The following is a 27990-nucleotide window of genomic DNA, read 5'->3' as shown; positions in this document are numbered from 1 at the left end:
GTATCTCCACCAGAGTCACCGCTACCCCTGCCTCCACCACCAACAGCACCAGAATGAGATCAACCTCCAGCTTTATGTACAAGAAGTAGTAGGACTGCTGCATCTGAGGGAGCTTCTCTATATCCCTTACGAGAGGTACCCCTTGGAGGTAATCAGGGAGGCATCGAGTTTGTGGCAGTCCCATTAAATACCGCAGATGTAAGGAATTTCAAGAAAGAAATGGGGACCCTACCAGATGATCCCCTAGGAGTAGCTGAAAAATTACACCAATTCTTAGGTCCCAATACTTATACCTGGGAAGAAATACAATCCATTTTAGGGATTTTATTTACTGCTGAGGAACGGGGAATGATTAGACAAGCTAGAATGAGAATTTGGGAAAGACAGAATCAGGCGGGACCCCCAGGAGATCAGAAATGGCCCACTGTGGATCCTCACTGGGATCACCAACAACCCCTAGGAAGGCAAAATATGAGGGATTTGAGAACATTAATCATACAGGGAATAAGGGAAGTGGTTCCCCGAGGATAAAACATTAATAAAGCATTTAATGAACAACATTCATTAGGATGTTGGATGAATCTCCAACAGAATGGGCGAGGTTAAGGAAAAGCCTACAAATGTATTCTGGAACTGATCCGAATACAGTAGCGGGGACCGCACTCCTTAGAACCCAATTTATAGCCAAATCCTGGGGAGATATAAGAAGGAAATGAGATGACGATGCTTGCCCCATCTGCCGGCAGCCCTTGGAGGTCCTGCTGCACTCCGTGCAGGAAGGTGGCAGCTATGAGGAGTACGTGCTTGGCTTGCCAGCACGCCTGCGCAGGACGATGGCCATGGAAACAGCTCGCAGCCGCCCCCCACAGCAGCGCTATAACCTGCGCCCACGGCCCACCAGCAACCGACCTTCGGGTGGCAGAAGCCGGCCGTTGGAGGCCGTTGTAGTTGTCCTAACTACAACTTAAACAATAATCAAAGTTCCACACTGAATTACACCGATACAGTCAAACAAAAAATGAGAGATCCTCCGGCACTGCCGAGTTTAACTTTACCAAAGCGGTTCTTCTAATGTACTGGTGTACTTGCTGATCCAAACCAGAAGGAGTTAACATGAATAAATTTCACACATTGAGCAGATTAAGTTCCAGATTTTTTGTTAGAGTAAGATCAAATGCTTTAATTTCCTCACCAAATATAAAGCACAGCATTTTTAAAGTCTATTTTAACCCAGTATGGTTAAACAGAGTGATACTTTAACAATAAACGCAGTAACATCCGCATTAAGCACCCATGGTCTTATTTGCTATATCTATGGTTCTACCAAGTGAAAACAGGACTACCAGAACACTAATAAACCTCTGCAAGAAAATGATTTTATACACACACACACACACACACACACACATAAAATGTTTTAAACTAGCAAGAGAAATACTATTATGTCTTGTCATGGCTGAACCCAACAAAAGAATTCCAGTAGTATCTTCCACTAAAGCAGAGCTGATGTTCATTGAAACATGTAGAGTTAAACACAAATGTAATTAACTGCTTTTCAACACTTTCTGAAGACTGTATCTTAAATCAGCTCTAAGGGGTTAGAACAAAATATATTTCTATCAAAACAGGAAATATTAAATGCATTTAAGTATAACTTAATTTGTTGGAACTTCTAATTTTCAGAACTGCAGGTACATTACTATAAAATTAGGAAAAGAGGCTTTTTTTGGTCACTGCTTTTATGTCATCCCTCTTTCAGTTTTCTTTTAACGTGTGACAGTTTTATCTATAAAGGTTACGCTTAAAATCATTTGAGTCACACAAACTCTCCCTTGAATGATCAATCGCCTTCTGAAAGAGATGTTAATAATCCCAAAGTAAACCAAATGTAATTAAAGCAAACCAAAAACTTACAATAAATAATAATATAACTTTAAAATAAATAATCTATGTTATCAGTTTTGTTTTGCTGTTTCTATAGCTTTAAATCCCCACCAACTGTAAAGCATTTCTTGCTCCTTCCAATTTTTGACGGCATAAACTGATTAAATACGCAGTTTCATTATAGTTTTTCATATGTTCAAAATAACATCCCAAACTATGGCTAATTTTACAATATTAATCCTGAAAATTATCACCACCGTTTACAGTGTAATTGCTCATACTAAGCCTAATGACTATTAACGATGCATCCAGAAAAATATATTCTAGAACATTATGGGATGATAATATCTAGTAAATGATAGCAGATATTTTACAACTTTTGTTCACTTTATCAGCCTGGAAAGATCCATTTCTTAACTTGGTATATAATGATACATTTGATGTTCAAGAGATCAAAAGAAGCTTCAGAACGGCAGATCCAGTACAAGTTTTTCTACCGAATATCAGATGAACACTAAGATTCAGTATTAGAACTACTGCACAAAATATCATCTGTAGTGGCCCATTCAGAATGACAACTTTTAAAATTGAATTAATGAATAAAGGTTCAAGAGACCAAATCATCCCATATCAAAATTATCCAAAATTCTAGAGGACTAAAATCTAAGAGCAGATGAAGCGTACATGATCTCTTTCCCTTCCAATGTGCATGGCTTCGGGAGGCTCCAGTTAACTACACTTTTCATAATTCCCATCTGGTATCCTCAAAAGCAAAAATAACAGTACTCTCCGTTGTCACTCATGGCAACTACTTTATGAGCTGCTGTCTGCTCCTTTTAGAGAATTACAGAATGCAAAGGGAAGGCCACAAACAAAGGGACAGAAGCAGCTGAGACCGTGATGATGCCTTAGTTAACTGCTGTTATATTTTTACAACTGTACACTTGGAAGGATAAATGGTTTTGTTTTGTTTTGTTTTTTAAACTAGGAAAAATATTTCCAACTCCACATCCAGCAATACCAGATAGGCTCAAGCCCAGAGAGATCAAGTAGACTTCAATGGAAGTTATTTAGAAAATGGTATTTTGGCTGATTGAGAAAATCAGCACTTGGTAATTAAGGACAATATTTACCTGGATATTTACCTACTGACAACAGCACCACAAACATCCTGTGAAGAGATGCAGAACAGGGCATGTTCGTCTGTGGGAAGAGTTCCACACGAGTGCAGATAGACCTTGGTCTGGACGTGGTGTAGGCAAACAAATACACACTCCATGAACATTATACTAACAGCAGTGGAGTTGCAAAGCTGTGTTTGAATGGAGAGAAAAGAAAGATAATTTGAATAGCATAAGTGTCAGTACAAAAACAAGACAACAGAATGGTCTGTACTGGAAGTGCCTAAACCAGGATCCGTAAATGCTGAAGACAGGATAGCAGAGATGGGAGAACGTACCTTCTGGCTTTAGAGTAATCTAGATCACCCTGTAATAACCTAAAAATATGGAATATGTTTCCATATTCTTAAAAAGAGTAATTTCTTCTTAATAAGAAAGAAATTACAGTAAGGCTATTACTTTCAGCTTTACCTACCATCGCAGTTGCACTCACCATCATAAATACTGTAAAAAGTAATCCCAAGTCCATGCACCAAAGGCGTACATTTCAGATATTGCCCAGGAAAAAAACAAAAAAAGAAAAGAAACAAAACTAAAACAAACCACAAAAAAGTAGTAAGAAAAAAAAACACATCAAATTCATCATCACGGGGAAAACCCAAAAAGTTCCCTTTCTTGGGAGGTCCCTGGGTTAGGTACAGCTTCTTCACAGTCCTTGTTTAGCCTATGAGTTCTCATTTAACCCTCCCTTCCAACTTAATGAGAGGCAAAGCTTAAAACAGGGGAGAAAAAAAAAAGAAATGCATTTTCTGGGGGAGAATAAAATGAGCACAGTCAGCATTCCCAGCTGCACAACTCTGAGCTGGATCAGAGCCACAGCTCTTCATGCAAACACAAGTCAGACAGAAACCTTTTAATTACAAACAGTATGGTGTGCCCTGAACATTCAGAAAGCATGTTGAGAACCTGCAATCAAAATACTTCAGATGCTTAAATATCTGAATAGTTATGTGGAATATCATAGTTTCTGGAATATCAATTCTGGAATATCAATTCCAGAAATCCCTCAGGGAAGCACAGTCCGTGCCAGAGGTCTGTTTGTTAATAAACCCTGGAAGGCGGCTACTTTAGTCAACCGAGAGCAGAGCGAGTAAATCCTCTTTGGAAATTCTGGAGAAACTTCCTGCCATTGCAAATATTTCAGCATAACTTGGAGAGGAAATCTTACATAATGAGAGCAGCTCCGGTTCAAAGAAGCCAAAAACGGGTGACAGACATTCTTGCCTACAGGAAAGCTTAGAAGCACAGTGATAGGATAAAGAGGAACAGTTTCAAGATGAAAGAGGGGAGATTTAGATATCATCTTAGGAAGAAATGTTTAGGTTGCCCCATCCCTGGAGGGGTTCAAGGCCAGGCTGGATGGGGCTTGGAGCCCCTGATCCAGTGGGAGGTGGCCCTGCCCGTCACAGGGGGTGCGACTGGATGGGCTTTAAGGGCCCTTCCAACCCAAACCACTCCACGATTCAAGGATCCATTAGTGTAGGGGGATATACACTACAGCTCTACAACAGCACAAAACGGAAAATACCACCTTTCTGGTACTACAGAACTCATACAGCAGAACTCCGTAAGGAACTTGGTGCAACAGGAAACACTCCAACTGTTTTGAGACATCTCTGAAATAGAGTTGTTTCTGAACGGTGCAGGTAGGCACGGCAACAAATACTTCTATCCCTCGGTCCAGCCTGCTTGGCTGGGCTGGGCTCTATGGAAGGGACAACATCTTACCTTAAACAACTGCTTTGTTCATCACAACCTCAGGCATTCATTTCCTCCTTTGCAAAATTACACTGCCCAGGCAGGAGAGTCTCCCCCCGTCAGTAAAAGGTACACATAGTCGTGCAGCTGATATACCTCAGCACACAGTGCCCTCCTGCAATTTGGGTTACTTCAAGCTGGAGACAGACACTGTAAATCTTCCAGAGGACAAACAAATCAGAGAAGATAACTTACAGCACCTTTGTCATTAAAATTACTCTTTCCATATTGAAAACAGCTGAACAGTAGAAAGCTAAATCAGTTGTAAGATTAAATATGATTAGAATAATACCTTTAAGGTTTTTTTTTTTCGAGAAGAAACATTTCAGAAACTTTTAGAATGAACGGATTCAACAAACCTCAAAAAAGCATATTAAAAAGTCAAAAGTCACAGTGAAAGCTAAACATTTAGTACATTCAGGATACCACAGTATTTGAATTTGGGAATAAATATTAGCACAGCAAAGCCTAGGAAAGGTGTGCTTACAGAAAACTATCTCTGTGTTTTAATGTGACTGAGGCAAATATTCGCTATTTCTTTCATTTACGCATCAAACTCTTGCAGCAAAACCAACAGCTGCTCGTGATTACTCACAAGAAGTGGTTTACTAAAATGAATGATACTTAAACCCAAAAGGCATAACGGCTTCGTTAACATAACTTGTGCTTAAAGCCATTAATATTTAAAGAATTTCTCAATTTTAAAGAAACTGAAGTGCCACGCACCTGAAAAACACTAATAATGTCAGCTTTCTAAGAGCAATGAAAATACAGAGGAAGCATTAGCAAAACCTGGATATTTACCTGCTCTGTTCATAACTACTGAGAATCACCTCATCTCCAAACACGCAGTCCATGATTGCTGTACCTCACTGACCTCTCCCTCTGCAGAGCTATAGATGATCCCATGCGGTAGCGCAAAGAGTGCATCTCACTGCTCGTAGAGTGAAGAAAAGGGGAAAGACTTCAAGAGTTAGATTAGCAAATTTATCTCAGACATATTTTCCAGCTATAGACACATCTGTGTGGAAAAAAACTGTCTTGGAAACAAAAAAGAATATTAAAAGAAAGAATATGAAGTTACCCTTAGCAAAGAGACTAAATTAGAGAATATCATATGAAAAAGACCAGCATTGCTCCTACCATTGGGAGTGGGGGGGCATTATATATAGACTATTTAACATATATAATAATTATATTATACTTTTCAATACAATTGAGACATTTTAGAGCGTCTAATACAAATTAATCACTTAATGTTCAGTGGAAAATATTTAAAGTTCTAAAATAAGCCACTGCATCATTGAAAATTAATTAAAACCGCATATATTAATCAAGTACATATTACAACAAAATTCTCAAGTCATTGCTCACATTGCAGTTAGAAACAATTTGATAAACTCATTTACTCCTCTATACATCATAACTAATATATTGTCTTGTTTAAATAGTAATGCGAAAGAAAAATCAACATTTCTTGAACTATTTTAATCAAATTATTAATAGAATTGTTGCATAAGAGTGCAATTCAGCATTTTATTACATAATACAAATTTTCAATGTAAAAGTCATAAGCTCTAAGACAGCCATATGCAAAAAACCCATCTGATTAAATACTTATAAAATTATCTACAAATCAGCTAAGTTTTTCTATGTTAAATTATCCCAAAAACTTAACTAAGCTTATATATGTATTAACTTACTTTTCTCATCAGAATGCAGCAGTAACAAAATGTTGCTAGCCAGTCAGATTGATCATTTCTCTCCAAAAGCGAGCAAAAAGCATAGATTCAAACTAAGTTTAAAACAAGAAAATAAATGAATACAAATTTAGTTTGCTGATATAATTATACATGTATACAATTACAAATATTACGAACCCTTGTTTGTATGATAAGTCAGTGTTTTTCACTGTATCAAGTTATGGAAAGACTGATAATCTAATTTCTCCCAATTCATGTCTCATTTAGGACAACGTTCTCAATCTCTGAGTGACTTAATAAAATATTTACGCATCTTCTCATTAGCAAAATGATAAGTATAAAAAGGTACTGTCAGAATACTAATCTAAAGAGGCCCCATTCCAATTACTTATTTTTCCTTGCAAAGAACTATAACCTTCCAGATAACCAAAAGCCAAAGCAAGGCAAAGCCGTTGCAGTCAATTCCAAAGCTATCACTTCTTGAGCAGTCAGCCTTTTCCCTTGGCACATCAACTTCGGAAAGAGCATATCTGCTCAGAGTTAAAACAGATTAAGATAAACAGAGAAATATATCCTTGACCAAGACAACTGATTGGGCTTCACTTTTGTAACTTAAATTTAGAGTCTATGGCTATCCTAAGAGCTCCAGAACTTGGCTTTAGGAACTCTCCTATTTTTTTAACGGGAAATGTAAAAGCAACATTCACTACACCAAAAGAAAAGCTATTGCAGTTCACTTCTTGTTTTGCCATGAAACTGTTCAGAACGCAGTTCTGCCATCTTAATCATTAAATGATATCCTCTTTGGTTTTCCGGGAAAAAAAAAAAAATGATCACTTAAAATCAGAGAAAAGAATTTTCTACTCAGTGTTTTTGCAATGTGATTTACTCAAACTATTTCATTTGTGTATCTATACATATTGTACAAACTATTCCAAAGACAAAGTATCAGACGTTCTCCATAAGACCCAAACAGGACTTTGCCAAAGGCTTTTTGGCGGAAGACACCAGGTTCATTATCAAAGCACCTCTCTGGAAGTTACCACTTTGTACTGAACTACTGCCAAGATCGCCTTCTCGGAGCCAGAAAGGTACTTCTGCTCAAAGCTAAAAGCACAACGCGGCCCTGGGAGGAGGAGAGGGAAACACCTGCACCACCACAAGCGACAGCAAATTGACAAGAAAGCTTTTCTGGTATTCTACAGAAAGGGACTTAAATCCTTACCATAACTGATTCACACCCTGGACAACTTCATCCTTCTGTATCAAAAATCAGTATCATACTCTAGGCTAGATTTCTCCCGTGACATTACATTTTTGTGCTAATTTGCATGTAGAAAAATATTATTTTAGACATTTTGCTTTAACCAATATTATAAAAATATGCAAATTTTAAGTGGATGAGAATATTATCATGTTTCATTCCAGAAGCTTAATGTAAATATTAAAGAAAAAAAACATAAAGGAAATTAATTTAATTGCAATAACACTTCCCTTCTAATACAAAAGACTATAGTCACAAACACAAATCAAAGTCAGAGGAACACAAATGCAATTGGACAATGTATAGCTGAACACTGGATTGCTTATTTGTAGATTACTCCTGTTTACATTTATAATCCAAGAAAAAGATATAAATGATTCAAAAATTGCCAAAAGCGCTGGAAAGTAATACATGTTGGTAACGGAGCCAAAACGATGAACAAAGCCAAGTTCCATCCATCGCTAAAGCTCCTATCTAGACTTGACACACGATGATACAATACCCTGCAGGACAACAGCTGAAGAGGGAAACCAAAATGTAAATAAAGCTGAAGAATCTCTTTCCCACTACAGATGTCCTGAAACAATTAACGGGTCACTATCTGGTTAGTTAAGGAATGATCCCTTTAAAGCAACCCCAATGCCCCTCCTTTTGCCAGCAGCCAAACGCTTGCTAAAACAACAGAATGTGATTCATACATCGCCAACTTCATTAACTCATTCTCATTTTAGTCCACCGTGTCAGAGCAACAATCCCTTCACTAATCCTATCAAGGGGATTTTTTTTTTTTCAAATTCCATCTCTCACCGACTCAGATGGGGAATCAAATACTGAATAACACATTCCATGAGTTACTTAATTAGCTGGGTGAAGGTGAAACTGAAACAGCTGCGTCAAATAATGAGATGCCAAGCACAGCAGCTTAGACCAAAGAGGGATTTGAAAGCATTCTTCCCGACAGAAAGAAACACACGGTATTTTTCAAACACAGAATATTAAGGGATTTGATTTTTCCATTTCAGTCCCTCCAAAAATATCAGTGGGTGGGGGAATGGTGGAACTGAACTGACAAGAAGAAGGAGAGCGGAAGACATTCGCTGTACAGCAAAGCATCACTACATACTCACGGTTGATTTCCAAGTTACCCCTGGTTTAAAACAAAGGAAAAGCAAAAAAAAAAGGAAAGCAAAAAAAAAAACCCAAATGAAACATTTCCTAGAAAAGTTGAGTAGAGAATGCAGAACAATTGCAACCTAAGAAGATGATTAACCAAGTAGATTTATCCTCATTTAAGGAGAGGCTTAATTCTCCAATATATCACATGACGAAGCAAAATGTTCGCTGATCTATTAGTGAAGTGTATTTAATTCCTCAGGGTGCACCCCGAGTCGTAGCCTCTATGTCTTTCTGCCTTTAGCAATAGGTGCGGACTCTTGTATAATCAGACCTTATTTACTACAGTTAGAACTGGTTAATGAATTCGTGCTTTATTCCTACATTTGAACAAAGGGTTTGATTTATCCCCACCCTGCAGTCTCTAAATGATGTTTTTGCCAGTATAAAAGACCACAGCATTACATTTGGACCCAGGGGATTTTTCCAAGGACTCTGCTCAAGGGTGTCTGTCAGAGACCCTGGCTAATGCCAGATACTCAAAGCGCTTATTTCCAGTGGCACTGATGGTTAAAAGGTGTCAAACGTTACAAAATACTGAGTTTCAACTCAAAACCCCACCTGCTTAGTCCTCAAACCCCCAAAGGATACCTGTAATATAAAACAATAAGGTGGTTCGTCTTCTGACTTTAGCTCCTCGCAGAAGACAAGCTACAAAATAATGGTATTTTTAAATTTTCACAAAGTCCAGTGGATACAATTGACCTTGGAAAATCCCCGGATTCCACTGTACAAACAACAGTGCCTGCAGATCAGTCAAAACTAATTTTACAGTAAAAGTAAGCAAAACGGGAAGAACATATAACGGGTGTGAATTATGTGCCGTAGGCTACAGGATTCATAAATTCAGGCAAATTAGAGACCACTGAACACTTATTAAAAACAAGCAGAGGTGGTATAGCCCTCCTGCTAATCAGAACACGATTCAAACTGGTATTCTATGAATGACAAGCTCTACAAAAATAATACTAAGTAAGAGCCAGTGATAATCCCATGGGTTACCAGGTCACCCATCATCACTAAAGTTAACAGCTGTGAAAAGAGAATTGTCTTCTGCAACGGCAATTTAATAAATCCAGTCTTTCTGGACTTTGTTCAGTGCGATTCTCCCACTCTGCACCCACGCACAGCTCTCAGTTTCAAATATATACTAAATTTGTCAAGGATTTTTTAAAGTATCTCCTCCCATAAAGTGTGGCAGATGTATAAAAATATTAATGTACAAACAAAATGGCAAATTTTCATAATGTCAGAAATGTAGCGATTCTTTTCCAGTCTTCATTTAATCTCTTGCACACGCATGCAGATAGAGGTTAGGTTATTGACCTGTTGTAGCACATATTCTTGAGATATGAGCACGAGGCAGCTCCATATTACAGGGGGTTATATATTAATTGTGACAACAGCTAATCTTTGAGAAAATCCAGACTTATTGCTATGTGCACCATCCAGTCCAGGCACAAAACAAATTCTGTGAGAGCTTTGTATCTTAAAAGACCTCTTGGCACCACAGTATTTCCCACGGCGACCTCAGGCTCTACTGAAGCACCTTTTCCTGAACAGTCCATCATCTCTCCATACTGGAAGACTACCAGAAGTGAGCCAAGGGACATCCAGTCACCCAGTGGTTGAAAATACACTGATCCTCTTCAGTATACCATGGAGTCTTTTTCTCGTGGCAAGCGCTTTCAGAGCAAGAAACAACTTAATGTACACATGTGCATTATTTACCTTGAAACCAGTGACCTTCAAAGAAAGATTCATCACATTAAAATAGTAACTATAAACATAAATCTATTATTTTTTAGATCTTCCAAAACATAGGAATATAAGAACAGTTCGTTAAGTTTAGTAAAATTTGGATTCCACTTTTATTTTGCTTTTTCATCTACAGGCAATTTCTGCTACCATTTTTTAATATTGTTTTTCCGTTTACTAATCCAGGAAATGGTCAAATTCAAATTTCAAACATTTTGCACTTCACAGCTTAACGTCTTTTTCTCTCGCCTTAATATTGGATACATCAATGTCTACAAATCAAAAGCGTCGTCTTACTAGATCTGCCTTTACTGAGCTATGGCACCGGCGCACGCTATAGATGTAACGTAGAACTGCTTTGGAGAGTCTCAGGAGCTGTCTCCTCAGGATTTTTCCAGATGCCAGGGCAAACGCCACACATTGTGAAATATCAAACACAGGGCAAAAACCTTACAGATAAAAACTGTAGAGTTACAAAAGACTATAAAAATAGTAGTGACTGCCAGGCACCATATTAGAAGGTGAGTACGAGGACTCAGGTTTTAGCACCTCCCTAAAAGACCATATAATTTTATTAATGAAAGTAAAGAGCACTTTAAATGAAGGGCTGCGTAATAGTGAACTTGGAGGTTTGCTTACTTTACTCTTTTCCTCCTCTTTAGAAACAAGAAAATTCCTCAGCTAAACTGATTAACTGTCTACAATATAATTGTGTGATGATGTGTTTTCTTGCTTCTTCAGTTACAATAAGAATGTAAAGTTTTATTTCTTAAATTAAATTAACAATGTAAAACTGTGTACAAGCGTTACCACATACGCAAGCTCAAAAAATTAATACTGATTTAGTGAATTATTCCGTACTGTGGCCATTTGACTTAAGGTAAATGATTTATGATTAGACTCATAAATATCTGACCGTGTGCCTCTATTAGTTGTCAGAGTTATCAGATAACATAAACTTTACATGGAATCGGAACCAATTTCTGCACAGTGCTACTGCAGTAAAGGCTTGCGACAACAATGGCAGACGTATCATTGAATGGGCAAATGCAGAAACATAACTAAATTAACTGATAATCATCTCTCTCCTTCTATCCAGACTCTAATTTAATGCACTTGCAAATGTAATGAGGGTCACTGAATTGAAAAATACTTTGGAAATAATGGGGTTGGAGAAGCTGACCTCTAAAGGTCCCTCCCTACACAAACCAGCAGTCGATGATAAAGCACGCACAGTCACACACACATCAAAAACACGGCAACTTCCCACAGACAGACAATTCCAGGCACCACAGGAAAGCTAAGAGAATATTTTTTAAAGTCAAAACTGGAAGCCTGAGACTAAGACGCTTAGAGTCTGTCTGCACAGGACCTAAATCTTTCAGGAGCACTTTTCCAGGAATATTAGCCATAGTTCTGCAGGAAAAATGGGAACCACTGGGAGAGCTCAGGTCTAATTCTAATGGGGGGAGGGGGCAGAGAAAGAAGCAAAAGAAAAGAATTACCACCTAAAAAAGAAAATTACAATTGAATTAATGACTGACTTAAATAGGAAGTAAACAAATTGTCCTTGTATTTATTACTGAGCATATGATAGCAGAAGCTACAGGTTGTAGCACAGAAAGCATATTTACTAAACCTAAGCTTGTTCAAAAAGAGAAAAGACCTCGACCCTTCTCTAGCAAGGCTCCGACTGAAGGTTTTAAGAATAAATAAATAAAAAAAAAGAATGTAGACTATAATATGCCCCCACTATTGCAGAAGCTGAAAAAACAGACGTTCCCTCATTTCATTATCTATTGTTCAGAGTGAATCTGCCAATGAAGTGTCTGTTCTGTGGCGCTCCGACACACAGCAGTTGCTATTAAAGCAATAAATAATATAAAAACTATGTATAGCACGTGATCATTTATGCCAGAAATTTGGAGAATCAGCTCCCCCCCAAGAACTAAATTGTCCTTCATCAGTAAAAACTGGGTGAAATCATTATAATTTTATACTCACCACATAACAATCTTTTTTATTCTATCAAATTATTGCATACCTCAGGGCACTCTTTTCAACCCTAAAATTACAGTTAAATGCCCTTTATGTGTTGAATAAGTGATCCTTAAGCCGACTGCCCTCATGAAACACACATTACTTAGACAATGACCCTACGGCGCTGACACATTTCTAATTTTAATATACGTTACCTATAGAAAGTACTTCAAAGGAAACATGAGGGAAAAAATCCAAGAAAAAAGCACTCTACTAGAAGACTTGGCTCTGAACGGACATAACTAATGATCATAAGGTCCATTACACCTCCTGCTACTTACACAGAATCACGAGGTTGGGAAAGACCTCTGAGAGCATTGAATCCAACAATACCTATCAATACGCTTATCTGTATCTCAAAACTGATTTTCCTTTAAATATTTGAAACTTCTGGCATTCCCTTTTGTAGCTGCAGGACAGCTGCAGGATATTTTATTCTAAAGAAATACCAGGGTTTATGATCAATTCTCCATCTTCTATTAATGTTACCTCTATCCAGTAATCGTCCTTCAGATTTAATGCAAGTATAACAGGAAAATTAGGTAGAAAACAGTAAATTCAGTAAATATTTTCCAATTTTCTAATTATATAGGCTTCCTCTGGGTCTTTGAAAGCACATTATTAGCATTTAAGGATTAAAACACATTGCTTAATTGTGATTTCTCTACTATTTGTTAGACTGCAATGTAGTCTTTTCTCCATGAAGCAATTCATCGCACGCGCTAAACTGCAACACTCAAGTTGTAAGCAAGTTATATACTTAAACCAAAGCAGAAATATCTTTAGAACATATCCTGTAAGCCCATTACTTTGCAATCTCAGTTACTCTGTAACACCATCCAGGTTTGTGGGAAAGGAGGTTTGGGGTTTTCTTTCTCCAGGAATCATAACACCCCTGGAAGGCTTACAACGTAAACTACACATTAACTTTATATAAAAGCATGAAAAACAAACTGATAAAATATCATAATATTATGTACTTAATCTGTTGTTGCTTCCACTGGGCGGGACTACAAATTACAGCAAGATCCTTGATGAATATATTCTTTTCTCTTGAAAATACTGCACAAAGATCTGCAAACTCTAATGTAGGAGGCTTATAATCTGGTAACACATTTATCTCTACCTTTTCTTGATATAAAGAACCAGCCAAACACAAATGCCCTTATGCCCAGAGAACCTGACTCCTCACATCACATCGCCCCACTTTCCTGAACTCCGACAGAGAAGTGCTGATAAAATGCATAAGAACTTATGTCCACTCAGCTCTGGCTGACGTTCGCAGTTCTAATTTGGGGAACCCAGATGAGGTCCTGATTCAGTGAAGCACTTTGGCACTCCATTCAACGCTAAACCAGAGTCTCAGATTACTTAACCACACTAAAAGTCGCTCCAAAAATAAGCTGTTACTTACAAGATAAAAATCAAAATGACTATGTTTAAAAGCGAGCTTTCATTGTAATAAACATTATTTATTACAAAATATTTATTACAAAATTGTAATAAACATTACTTAGGTTATGCAAATACGACGCTCAGCTTCTCCTTCTGTGGTGCAGACACATAAGGAGCAGCTGCACTCTAACCCTGATGTGACTGCTACTAGAGAAGCTATGAAGGACGTTATACGAGGGACAGCTGAGCCAAACTACCTTACCTCCTGTTCTCTTCAGGCTTAAAATAAGTACAACTCCAGTTTTAAATGTTTTATACATACCAGGTTAAGTCAACTGGAAAGATAAGTGAAGTTGCAGCATATTTCTTACACCCCTGAGGAGATTTTTACACTTTAAAAAAATACAAAATTACACTGTATATGCTATGTAAGCTAAACCATACTTTTAACAATATTGTTGTTAAACTACTGGTTTAGCATTCTGTTCAGTACGGCTGATGAACTGGCTTTCTTAAAAGCTTTGCCCATGAGTTCAGCAAACAATCAGGAAAAAAGTTTAATTCATTTACAAATAGTTTTCCCTAAGCTCCATATTTCTTTCTTTTACCACTCTTGCCTACAATATCTGCTTAAGGCAGATCAGTTCTGTCTCAAGCAAAAGCAACCTAAAACAAACCCTTTCGAAATACTAGCAAGTGTTCCGCTCAGTGAAATCACACTAAATTTTTTGAGCTCTTCATGATATCTGCTTGCCGAGCCTACCAGAAACACTGGAGTTGACTGAATACATGATTAATTTTACATTGTCTTAATAGAACAAGCATGATCTTCCGATAGCAATTTAAACATTACTCAACGTGTTTAAGAAGTGATTGTAATTATTCTTGAAGAAAAAAAACCCCAAAAATATACACATGTGAGTATATTTTTAACTGTCTCTCACTTCAAACCAGCAAAATTAGATTTAGATTTCTGACATGGATCCAACACGAGACGGAGCTGTGATCAGGACATCCCCCCTGCTTCCTTCAGTCACTGAATACACTTTAAAACTCAGCGAAACGAGACACAGGCATTGGCAGTAAAGCTTATTTCCAGAAAGTCTTTAAAATATCTTTTTCCTATGCAAGGACTTACAAAAAAAAACCTAGCACAACATTTCCCACAGGTCTGTAGAAGACATTAAGCGTTGTGTTTATCTGAGACAGTGTGTGCAGTAAAGCAGAGGCCCTGGAACACAGGTTAAAATGCTGGATCCATGCAAGCTAGGCAAGATCTTACTCCATCTTCCTGAGAAGGCAGCGAGATGCAAACATCAGAACTTATTTAAAAACATAAGAATCTTCCAAAGAGAAAAATACCAAACTTCATAATGACTTTTTTTTTTTTCCTTTCTTCTTTGAAGAACAAAACACCTGAATCTGTGCCTGGTTCTTGTTTTCAGATGAGTATCAAAAGCCTTGAAACAGTATCGACCCTTCAACACAGCCTGAAGGAAGCCCAGGACACAGGTGTGACAGTGTGGAAATACCCACGCTTGCAAACAGGTAGGCATGCTTTTATCTTTGCTCATCACTGACGAATAAGATAATAAAAATCTCAGACGTACCATAATGCTCTAACCACATTATCCAGGGGGACAAAAGAAAATACTTCAGTTTAGATTTTTTTAACAAGTTCTCTTGTTTTCACTTAAAGATCCATTCTACTCCAAACCCTTTCCTTTGTGTAATACTCAGTTCCTGTTTGGCACAGAAAACAGGAATTAAAGTGGGTATTTTTGTACCCAATAGGCTGAAAAAAAAAAATTTAATGACAGAATGAGTCATACAACATCCCAACATGTTGTGACTGATGGGATAAATGTCAGAGGGCTTGAAAAAATAAAACTGCTACTGGGAAAACAATAAGGGAAACCCCTTATTGCTACATGGTTATCTACCTAATCATGAAGATGAAAGGAAAAAAAGGGCTGTTACAGACAAAACCCAAATGAAAACCAAAATAAGACTCAGAAAAACCAATAGAAAAGGCAGGGTAAAACTGAAAATTTTAAGGCTAATCCAGAAATTTCCTCTCACGCCTTTTATAAAGTCCAGTACTTTGATGCCTCAATCGAGAATGCCCTTTCTGCCACTACTCTAATATAAATAACATTTTCCTTCAGTTCCAAAACATAGGACTGCCTTTCAAATTCCTACCTGACCTTGACAGGCTTCCCCAGATTTACCTGACAACAGAATTCCAAAGCTGTTGCTTCATCGGGTGATGCTACAAATGAAGCACTCCACCAAATAGAATCATAGAATAGTTTGGATTGGAAGGGACCTTAAAGCCCATCCACTTTGGATCAGGGATGGGCCTGATCCCACCCCACTGGATCAGGGGCTCCAAGCCCCATCCAACTTGGCCTTGAACACCTCCAGCGATGGGGCAGCCACAACTTCCCTGGGCAACCTGGGCCAGTGCTTCTCCACTCTCATTGTGAAGAAACTCTTCCTAATGTCTGTTCTAAATCTGCCCCTCTCCAGTTTACAGCCATTGCAAAATTAATTTGAAAGTATATTGGAAAGAGAAACTTAAGCAAAATATTCATGTCAGTTCCCTCCTGTAGGAAAAGTCCCCACTGGCAGTGTAGAAACCCCATGAAACTCCATCCTCTAAGCACACAAGGTCAAGATCTTTGTATACTGAAGCTATATGTTAACAGAATCCACATAAAATTGTTAAACCATTTAAGCTTGAAAGAATACCTTTTGTTCCATCTTGCCGAGAGACCTTTCACATTGTATAGTTATAAGTTACTAAGCAAGACAGAACCCTTCAATCAATAAAGTCACTTCAAAACTCACTTTGGCAAAACAGCAACCGTTCATTTAATTGCTTCCGTAGTCGGCTTCCCCTCTCCCGAAGGCTCACAGGGACAGGCTGTCTATACAGCTTGGGACCCAAAGTGACCACCACTAATCTTAGAGCACTTAAAAGATGTCATGTTACAGAAACACATATCAAATGGTTCATCAGATTCTGTTACTCAAATCTGGACAGTTATGCAGTAGTTTTGTCACTGGAGGGGGGAAAAAAGGAAGAAAAAATAACCTTGCCATTCATACCTAACAGTATGCGACAATACACTGCTTAAAGCAGAGTATGGCTTTTAATGCAGTATTGTATCCAGAATATGGAACAAAAACTGTGCATAGTGACTTACAATGTTAGTACTACAATATGTTATCACACCTTCTGACAAAGAAAAGCTTTTCCTAACACACTTTCGGCAGAACAATCTGTTTAACGCAGGCTTTATCCCTGTAAGAGTTTGTCTTGCCTGCTTAAATGCCACTTGTTTCGCTTTGCCAACTAAACATAGTAAGAGTTTAATGTTTATACAGAGTACATTGGGATGTCAGTTGGTTATCTAACTGCTTTTGTAGCCAATTTCCTTGCCCCTCAAGGCTCATTAGTCAGTCATCTAATCATTCCATACAATAATGCATCCTCTGTGTTTCCTTCTTGAGTTCAGGAATACATCTTCATCTGTTGTTTCCAACAGTGGTGTCCTTCAGCTGCAACCTTTCTGAGGGCTTTTTGACTGGTTGCCAGTGTTACCATCTGTTCCACACGGAGGTGGAGTTCCCCAACATCTATTAATTCTCTTCTACCATACACTTAGCCATCTGGACAATAATGTAATATAAAAAGACTGCCGTTTCATGAAAAATCTGTATGGCTTTGCAAGTAATGGGGTTGTTGCACCTGCCCACCTCACCATTTTACAAAGATGCCAGAAAGAAATAACAGAATACTACTGTGCTCCCTTCAAACTCTTCAAAACTTCAAATCACACGTACAGTTAGCACAAGGCTGATGGAATTAATATTGAGTGAAGATGAAAAAACAAGGCCATTAATCTTGGAGTACCTGTAAGTTTCGGAGTGCCTATTTAACATTTTCATTTATGATGTCAATGATGGGGCACAACATCACCTCAGCAAGTTTGGAGATGACACCAAATAGAGTGGAGTAGTTGTATGTCAGAGGGTTGTGCTGCCATCCAGGGGGACCTTAACTGGATGGAGAAAGGGGCTGACAGAATATCTACATCCTGCACCTGCGGAGGAACAAGCCCAACAGAAGCCTATGGGCTGGAAAGCAGCTTTGCAGAGAAGGTCCCTGGGGTCCCGTGTACACCAGGCTGAACAGACAGCAACTTTTTTTTTTTAGCAAAGACAATTCACAGTATCCTGGGCTGCATTAGAAGGAAAGCTGGCAGCAGACTGAAAGAAGTGATCCTGCTCATCTACTCAGCACTGGTGAGATCACAGCTGCAGTACTGTGTCCAGTCCTGACCTCCGCAGGACCAGAGGGACATGGAGATCACTGGATAGAGTCCAGCAAAGGGCTACTAAGATGATGAAGGTCCTGAAGCATCTCTCATTATGAGGAAAGGCTTAGCAAGCTGGCACTGCTTAGCCTGGAGAAGAGAGGGCTCAGAGGGAATCTCATCATTGCATGCAAAAAATGACGGCAGCATGAAAAGAAGACAGAGCCAGGCTCTTTTCAGTTTGTGGCCAGTGACAGACAGCACCAGAGGCAATGCGCACAAACTCAAAACGCAGGAGGGTCCCTCTGAACATCAGGAAACACTTTTCACTGTGAAGGGGACTAAGCATTGGCACAGTCTGCCCAAGGAGGCGGCGGAGCCTCCATCCTTGGAGCTATTCAAAACCCATCTAGTCATGGTCCTGGGCAACCAGCTCGAGGTGAGCCTGCTTGAGCTGTGGGGTTGGACCGCATCACTTCCAGAGGTCCCTTCCACCCTCAATCACTGTGTGACTCGTTTCAAGCTATGCTGTAGGTAAACACACATACACACAAGAAACAAAACACATACACAAAAAAACTTATAAAAAAACCAAAACAACCACCACCACCAAGCAAAAAAAAATGCCCAGAAGAAAAATAATTATTTGGTTCCTGAAATAAATAGTAGATAACTCATAAGCCAGCAGGCAAATTCTATTTTCAACACTGCATTTCCATTCAGTTAACAGCTGACTGAGAATCTTTGGAACCCAGATTCAAAAAAAAAAAAAACCTGACAGTGTGTCTCTAAATTAACACAGCAGTAAAGACATGCTTATTTATTTAGTATTTAAAACACCAACAAACACTTAGGTGGAATTACTATAAACATTCGGTGGCTGAACACTGAAGAACAACCTCAGCTGTGGTTGCCACAGAGACTGCCGTCCATCTGACAACACGCTATCAAGAATACATATGTCTTTTGGGGGGGAGATAGGAGGAGGAAGAGCATAGAGAAACGAACTTTTTCTGACTTGAATTCTAACAGAACTGGTGATTGAGAAGCATCCCATTGGTAGCTACTGGGAGGAAGAAATCACCCATGGGATGCCTTCTGTCCACAGAGCGCTGCAGATGTTCCAGCTGCTCCACTCTGCTATTTACTGCTACATACACAGCGAGCAACAAAATAAAACTAATTTAAGAATTCACTAAATGTTGGGTTTTTTCTTTTAATTCCACAGCAGAGCAGAAATAAAGACAAGAGGAGCTCTGCAAGTAATCTACACGCAGATGTAGAATTTCTAGGAACTACAATTTTTGATGAAAAATTATGTAGAAGTCTCCTCACAATGGAAAAGTGACCAGTTTGAAGTGCTTCAAAATACTTACCATATAAAATGAAAGGCTTCTCAGTGCATTACATTACTTGGCTTGGAGTAATTCTCCTAAGTTTCTATTATTAAACGATGACAGTGTGTTAATGAAACTTTCCAAGGAAACTTCAACTACGGCCAGGTGAAAGAAATTGCTCCTAACTCCTTCCCAACTTCGTGCTGAAAGTCACCATGAAAGCAGTATTAAATGAGTATCAATACCAAACGGAAGAAAGCTGATGATTCAAATTCAGGGTTATATTCAGTCTGCAGGAACATAATTTATGCAGTGTAAGATAAACCAAACTATTAGAGTAGCCCAAAATCCAGAGTCCAAAAAGCTTATTACAAAATCTCAAATTTTGTCTTTCATCAACAGATAATATGCAAAAAACCAAAACCAAATCAGTCTTTTGTTTCAACCATCCCTTAAAGATATTTTAATTTGTTTCTTGGTCCAATACCACAAAGAAGCATCAAACCTTGATTCAGATCCTAGAGGTTACTCAAGGGAACAAACAGCTATTTTGAATAACGAACCATCTCATTGGGTGCTCACGCCGCAGCTTAGCAAATGCAAACCTGACCACTCTGAGCACCATGTGTGCAACATCCAAACCAGACTATCACTCGCTGCCAGAGCCTGAGGACACCCTGGCTCATTCCCAATTCAGCAACCTACCTGCTCAGCAACACAAAACACTGCTCTTCACTAATACACGTTTCAGTTCTAGGTCAGCTTGCTGACTTTCCAAGCTTTACATAATGGATCTCAATCCACCCCTCCCTGCAATGAGTTAGACCACACACACCAGCTGAATTTCACTGCAGCGGTCCGCTTGCGGGCTAAACTGCATCCCAGGAAAGCTTATAAAAAAACGGAACCTTCACAGAAGGAGCTGTCAGAAAAAATATTAAGAATCAACTATCCTGCTAGAGCTGAATCTAAAACCACTACTTTGTTCAGCCTTACCTAATAAAAACCTGTAAAAGCAGGTAAAGATCAACTACAGATGAAACAAAAGAATACTATTTTAATTCTTTTTACTGTAGGGAAGGAATACAATCCCATACTGTAATAATGAGGTTTGATGAGACATCCTCAAAATAAGAGAGCCACATAATCTTCTCCATAACTTCTATCCCATAGATCAGAGCTATGTCACTGAAATATTCAAAAGCCTTTCCTCTCTTACCCTTCTTTCACTGGTATTAAAAGTAAATCATTCTAATAGCAACATCAGCTAAAAATACTTCTGTACATTTTATGAACGCAGAACATACCAACGTGCCTAACAACTTGGGCAAAATAAATCTGTCTGAGGAGGGAGTGTCTTTACATTCAAGCAACTGAGTGGCTCCTGCAGCTCCTGTTTGTTCCTGAACCAACCAATTTGTGACCTGCTGAACCTGAGATAGGCAGACCTTTGAAGGTCTCCAAAGATTATTTGAGTTGAATGCAATAGACTTCTGACTACATTGTTCTGAAATGAATAAACATCAGTGGTACAGCCCTGCCTCTGGAAGATTTGTTTCCAACTTGCTACCAAAGCTCCCTGCCCCCACGGCACCGTTACATCCGAGCTCCATAGGCCCAATCTTCGACCTGTTTTTCTCTTAAAGGTTACCCCTCCACAGGCATACACTCCTGTACACTACCCTTACAAACAACGTTTTTCCTACCTGGGAAATCAAGATCTCTCCCTCCTCCACGCTCTTTTTTTTTTTTTTTTTTCCTAAATGAGGACTGAGCCTTAAAAATTAATTCAGAAAGTAAGAGAAATTTGCAGACGACACTGAAGTGCCTAAAATGCAATGCTTAAAATACTTAACACAGCCTAAACCCTGAAAAAGTCAGTTTTCCAACAGGTATGTGAAAAATCATCCTTTCTTTCCCACACAATAACTTGAGTTGAAGAAAACAATAAATGTCATGTGCTGCCTTTTTTTTTTTTAAATCAGTAGCTGCTCACAGACATCCCTGCAGGTGTTTAACTATTTCAAATTAAATCTCACATTAAAAACGGTGCCTCATTCGCAGCTAGACTGAACACATCTCAGATCTGTTCCCAGGATGAAGTAAACCAGTCAGCGAATGACGTTTTCCTACTTCACTCAAAATGAGCAGAGTCATTCTTCTAAAGAAGACAAAGAAAGCGTGGCAGAGCAGAAATATTTCAATATAACACAGTACATCAACGATCAGTAGACAAAACAAAGGAGATTATTTGCTCCTATGTTATGCTGCTTGCTAGCAGGACATCTTCAATAAAAGTCTGTCCTTATTTTAAACACAAAATGAATCATTCGACATCTCCTGTTGATGTTTCCATCCTGTTTGCACGTCCAAATGTAACTGCACAATATAAAAAGAACTACAGTTAAAAATGGGAACAAAATTCAGAGTAAAAACGTGCATTTGCATCCTGGTAGGTAGGAAACAGCCCTGACCAAGACTGTGAAAACTAACAGAAAAGATTCTTCGAAACCCATTTGGCACTCCAAACAACGCTCACAGCTACCTGAGTAAAGATCCATCTGTTCCACATCTTTTATGAACCATGAACGGTAATCCCTGATCAGAGGACTACTCCAAATCCCCTCTCTTGAAAGGGACATGGAAAAGACACAATCCCCAAATGCGGAGGCTCTGCCTCTGCCAGTGCTGCTGTTCCCCCACCATCAACCGAGATGAAGCTCTACTTTCTTCCTGTGATTAGTAATGGATGAAAACACCTCCTGCAGGAAAGATAACCAACAGATGGGTCTTACTAGGACATGGGATAGCCAGGGCCTGTGCCCAGCACTGGGAGCGGGGCTGCGGGGCCTCTGTGAGGAAAGACCGGGATTGCCCTGTGCTGGACACAGACTGATCCAGCCACCCCAGATGGAATTTGTTAATTCAAAGCAGTCTTTGATATCTGCAATCCTTATTAACTGAGGGCTTACTTGCAATAGGAAGTATTGTCAGAAGCTTTGAGCATCTTTTTTTTAATAGTTTTCCCATTAATCTCTTCCACGAAGTACAAATGCACTCACATAACACAGTGTAAATTCTAATGTAATGAAAGTTGTATTACAACAAAAGAGATTCATAAATTGAAAAGTTTGAAAATTATAAGATCGTTGTTAATACATAGAATCATAGAATCATAGCATAGTTTGGGTTGGAAGGGACTTAAAGATCACCCAGTCCCATGCCCTGCCATGGGCAGGGACACCTCCCACTGGATGAAGGGCTCCAAGCCCCATCCAACCCTGAACACCTCCAGGGATGGGGCAGCCACCACTGCTCTGGGCAACCTGTTCCAGGGCCTCACCACTCTCACCATGAAGAAATTCCTCCTTATGTGTAGTCTAAACCTGACCCTCTCCAGTTTATACCTGTTCCACCGTGTCCTATCCCCACAAGCCTTTGAGAACAGCCCCTCCCCAGCTTTCCTGTAGCCCCTTCAGGTACTAGAAGCTGCTCTAAAGTCTCCTTGGAGCCTTCTCTTCTCCAGGCTGAACAACCCCAACTCTCCTGGCCTGTCCTCGGATGGGAGGCGCTCTGGCCCTTGGATCATCTTTATAGCCCTCCTCTGATCAAAATTTATTTCATAACTGATAAAAATTTATTTCAAGGTTTATTGTATTATTTCCTCACTATCTTGACAGTAAGATCACATTTTTAAACATTTACATATGAAGTACATGGATAAAATGAACAACTGAGTCATTCACCTGCTCTTGACTTATATATGTCAAGGTACAGACTGAACGAGCGAGCTTGCAAACCCCATGTAAATGCTCACATTTGGCATTTTGATCCATATGTCTATATTACCATAAGAAAACCAGCTCCCTTAATTTACCCATTTTTAAAGCCTATATGTTCCTAAATAAAACTTCTTGTTGTTAGGTCTGCTGAAGTGTGACAGAGATCCCACCCATTTTTGCCAAGAACCTGACTTTCAGGAGTCCAATCTGCAACAGCACTGCCAGTTAAGTAAACTAATTACATACATGTATATGTTGCAGGTTTTCGAAAGGCACACTAAGAGGCTGTTCGGAACAGTCCACTATCAGAAAAGGCTTACATTGCCATGGAAGAAAATATGTCAAAACAACAAACAATACTGCTTCCTATTTTTTTTATTCAGTGGTTGACAAATACTTTTTACTTTTTAATTTCACTACAAAAGGAGAAAATAAACAAATTTTCAAGCATTACGCATGAAGACCCTCAAATATCTGCATTTCCCTTTTCTTTTTCCTTACACAAAAATGAAAGACAACTATAATTTTCTAATGAAGAAATACCAGCTTCAGAGGAGCAAGCCAACCCCGAATTAAATTATATTACTATATCATGCAAACAGTTACTTAGAACTAATTTAAGCATGATATTTAATAGGATCATAGGTGTTTATCAGCATCTTTAGAAAGGGCAAATGCAAAAAAACCACTCTTTGAAAATAAAACAGCCTTATTTCCAGTACCTCTACCTCAGTAATACTGTGTGTTTTGGCTTTTCTTAAACTCAAGAGGTCTCTTTCTTATCTGCATTGCCTGCCTCAATTCTCATTTGCATGATCTGAAAATCATGCAAGCAGTCTGAGATGAGAAGAAATAAGGAATAAGTCACAATAAATAGACCCTGCATCTTAAACAAACTCTTTAAGATGACAGGCCTTGAAAAGAGGGTTGAAGAAAGCAAACGTAAAATAAATTTCTGCTTGGAAATGTAATTAAAAAGTCTGAAGTGACAGCTACAGTATTTTATGACTGAGAATTTACAAAAAATAAAGAACACACGAGGGTAAAATCTGCATTAGCTCCCTAAGAGAAGCCAAAGCAAATGGCCTTCTGTCTCCAAAGAGGATTCTTACCACTTCTTTCCCCACCAAATGCACTGAGGCACCAAGCGCTTCAGGCAACCAAAATGGAAAACTGTGGGGTCTGTCCTTCTGATATTGGTGGAGCTGACTAAGACGGACACTGGTCAAAATCATCAGACTGCGACTGAAGTATTTAAGCTCTATGTGAAGAGAATCAGAGGTACATTCTTCGAGGTGCACAATAGTCCACCTTAAAAAGACAACGCTGACAAATACAGGGAGAAAAAGAAACAGGAGTTCTAATATCATCTCTGTGGTACCAGCGTAATAATCTCAGGGAAAGACAGAGCTTGGATTACCTGTCAGTAGGCTGCAGACTTCCTTCACGTCGGCTACAGGTTCCATCTGTTCATCCATAGCTTATAAAAGCACCATCTGCCCATCGCCCTAAAAGTGCAACCTGGAAACTTTCCATGATGTTTTATAAACTGTGGTCAGCCTTTTATAGCGAGTACTCCAGTCTATGACTTCTGCATCCTTTCCCATTACATGGCATCACTTTGCCCTTTCGGAGGAGAAGGGAAAGGCTTCTCCACAATGTCACAACGGTATTGATTTTTTGAATATGAGGAAGACAAGAAGCAGCTCATCTGGTTTTGATTATCACGTGTAAACACTAACAAAATAATCTCCAAATTAGGCAGATTTTATTAAACACAGTAGAGTTCAAAAACACTCAGTAGCTATGAAAACAGAAAGAAGGGCAGCAGGATTTGCAAAATGCCTCAGAACCATGAACAAAATGTGCACAAAGAAAGTTCTACAGAGAAAAAAAAAAAGTTCAATGAGAAACTAAGGTGTTAAACTATCAGTAACACATGTCCATTTAGGAAAGGATTTTAAACTATGTTCTTTAAGCAGTGTGAAGAGAGTGAAAGCCAAGGCGTACATGGATGTTGTGCTAAGCCAGGTGTAGAAGACAGAAAGGAAAAAAACCCTACCTTTTCAGTGGAATATTTGAATTAAACAGACCTGCATTAAGATAGCATTACAACACTCAGTACTTCCTCTCATGTTATTTAATTCATAGAAAACTATTGTTTAAAAACAAAAGGGCTATATGACAAGAACATACTGACAACTGCTGGCATTCTATAAATGCATTTCTCTGAAGATTAGGATTGAATATCCTCAATGTTTTTTTTTTTCTTATCTAATGGAGCTACATTAAAAAAATCAGCAATGCCCATATTCGAATATGACAGTATTCTGTAGTTCTAAATGTTAAAGCGTGGGGGACATTCTGTAGCTAAACAGTCTATGCAAATATACCCTTCTTCCATTTTTGATTTCTGAGGTATCACAGGAAATTAATTTTGCCTAATTTGTATAAAAATGCTCAGTGATAGGGCAGACAATTTACATTCAAATACTCTTTTCCCTAATTTCTTTGCTGACAAAAGACTAGCAATTCCAATTTACTATGCAAAGATGTAACTACACCTGTCACTCAGGCAAAGCTCATAATGGTATGTATTGTTTCACAGTAATGCTTAGCAAATTAAAAGAATAGATTTTATTTGTATTACAATCATAGTGAAATGAGACATGTAAAGAAAACACACTAATCATCTAGCAAATCACATACTGCAACTGGGACCCGAATATGGTCGAGAATATCCATTATCATTATCATTCAACACAATCAACACAGCTATTTTGATAACCAGAATATAGTCCAGAAAACTGAACACCTTTCAAAACTATGGCATGTCAAAGTCAGAAATTCTAGTTAGTGCATAGAGTTCCTAAGTCAGCTCAAACTCGGCATCATTGTGAATTTGGAATATTCTGTAAATCTTCATGCACTTCTAAATTTATTTTTGAAAAGCATATGATATATTAATTTAATGCTTGCTATTGGAATTACAGCTTAACATTTCCTCCCCCGTGTGTGCTATAACATAAAATTATGGTTGATAATTTCAACGCAAAATAAAAGTAATTCAAAATTATATCTCATAGAGTCAGCAACTCAGAGGTGTTGCACATACAGAGAGAGGCATAAATGTAGTATTAGAAACAACGATCAAAGTTATTAAATAGGAGCAACTGTCAAGCTGTGCTTAGTGGAAATCATAAATACCTTGCTTAATATTTTTGCATTTCCAAATCAACTGTCAGCTCCAAGGTCAATTCCTTTCATTAACTCATGAGCTGTATGCATTTCATAGGTGTGAAAGTATAAATGAAAACACCAAATTCACTTTTATATTTCATTTTTGTGTGTATTTTTAACCAGCATCTGTTCCTTAAGCTAGACTTACTAAAAGAACTGACAGTAGCTTTTAAACATGAAAAATTACACAGCTCTCTTTGTTATAAACTAAAAAATTTACGACCCATTAAAAAAACTAGGCAAATCCATGGTAGTGACAGGAATTCCCCTTCGCCCCCCAGCCCCGCCGGGATGCCCCGCACCAAAGATCCCCTTCTCCCCCCATCAACGGCCGGGATGCCCCGCACAGAGCTGCCCCCCCATCACCAGGCAGGATGCCCCGCACCGAGGGTCCCTGCAGCCCTGCAGCACCAGCCGGAATGCCCCACGCTAAAGATCCTCTCTGCCCCCCTCCCCAGCCGGGATGCCCCACACCGACGATCCCCTTCTCGTTCACCAGCCAAGATACCCCACTCTGAGGGTCCCCTTCATCCCCGTCCTCGTCCCCGTCCCCATCCCTGTCCCCTTCCCCAGCCGGGGTACCCCGCACCGAGGGTCCTTTCCCCCTTCCCCAGCCGGGGTACCCCGCACCGAGGGTCCCTTTCCCCCTTCCCCAGCCGGGGTGCCCCGCACCGAGGGTCCCTTTCCCCCTTCCCCAGCCGGGGTGCCCCGCACACGCCGCCGCCACTCACCATACAGAGGCAGCCGAGGGGTGGCGGCGCCTCTCCCGCGCGGTGGGACGCGCCTCCGGCCGCCGCAGCCCCTTCAGCGCCTCATGCCGCGCCCCGCGCCCGCACGGCGAGACCCCGGCAGCGAACGGGCGGGACGGGGACCCTCCCGGCGCCGCAGGTGCGGGCGGAGCGGGCGGAGGTTCCCTTCCGCGGCGGCGGGGCTGCGGGAGGCGGTGGCGAGGCGCTCGGCAGCCCACTGCGGCGGGGCCGCCCGGCAGGCGGCGAACGGCCGCGATTGGCGGAGCCCCCGGAGCCGCGCTGCCCCCCCGCGGCCCCGCCGGCGCGGACCGCCCCCCGGCACCGGCCCGGAGAGACAGCTGTGAGGGCATAGAGGGGCCCCGTGACGGTGGAGGAGACTGTTAAGTCATAATAAGACTGGG

General features: G+C 39.6%; 1 long non-coding RNA gene across 3 annotated transcripts; it reads right to left on the bottom strand.

Moving 5' to 3' along the window:
* Positions 1–727: 727 nt before the first annotated feature.
* Positions 728–27814, bottom strand: LOC128850711 (uncharacterized). 3 transcript variants are annotated; one of them, XR_008448056.1, is made up of 4 exons: positions 27572–27814; positions 6527–6618; positions 4794–5757; positions 728–3196 (listed from the first exon to the last, which is right to left on the bottom strand). It is a non-coding gene; the product is annotated as an uncharacterized LOC128850711 (long non-coding RNA). The 3 variants fall into 3 exon arrangements; XR_008448055.1 differs by having other exon boundaries at positions 728–4981; positions 5628–5757; XR_008448054.1 differs by having other exon boundaries at positions 728–5757.
* Between the last annotated feature and the right edge of the window lie 176 nt (positions 27815–27990).

The sequence above is a fragment of the Cuculus canorus genome, unplaced genomic scaffold, assembly GCF_017976375.1.
Source record: "Cuculus canorus isolate bCucCan1 unplaced genomic scaffold, bCucCan1.pri scaffold_54_arrow_ctg1, whole genome shotgun sequence".
Taxonomy (NCBI): domain Eukaryota; kingdom Metazoa; phylum Chordata; class Aves; order Cuculiformes; family Cuculidae; genus Cuculus; species Cuculus canorus.
This window is presented reverse-complemented; position numbering and strand designations above follow the sequence as displayed.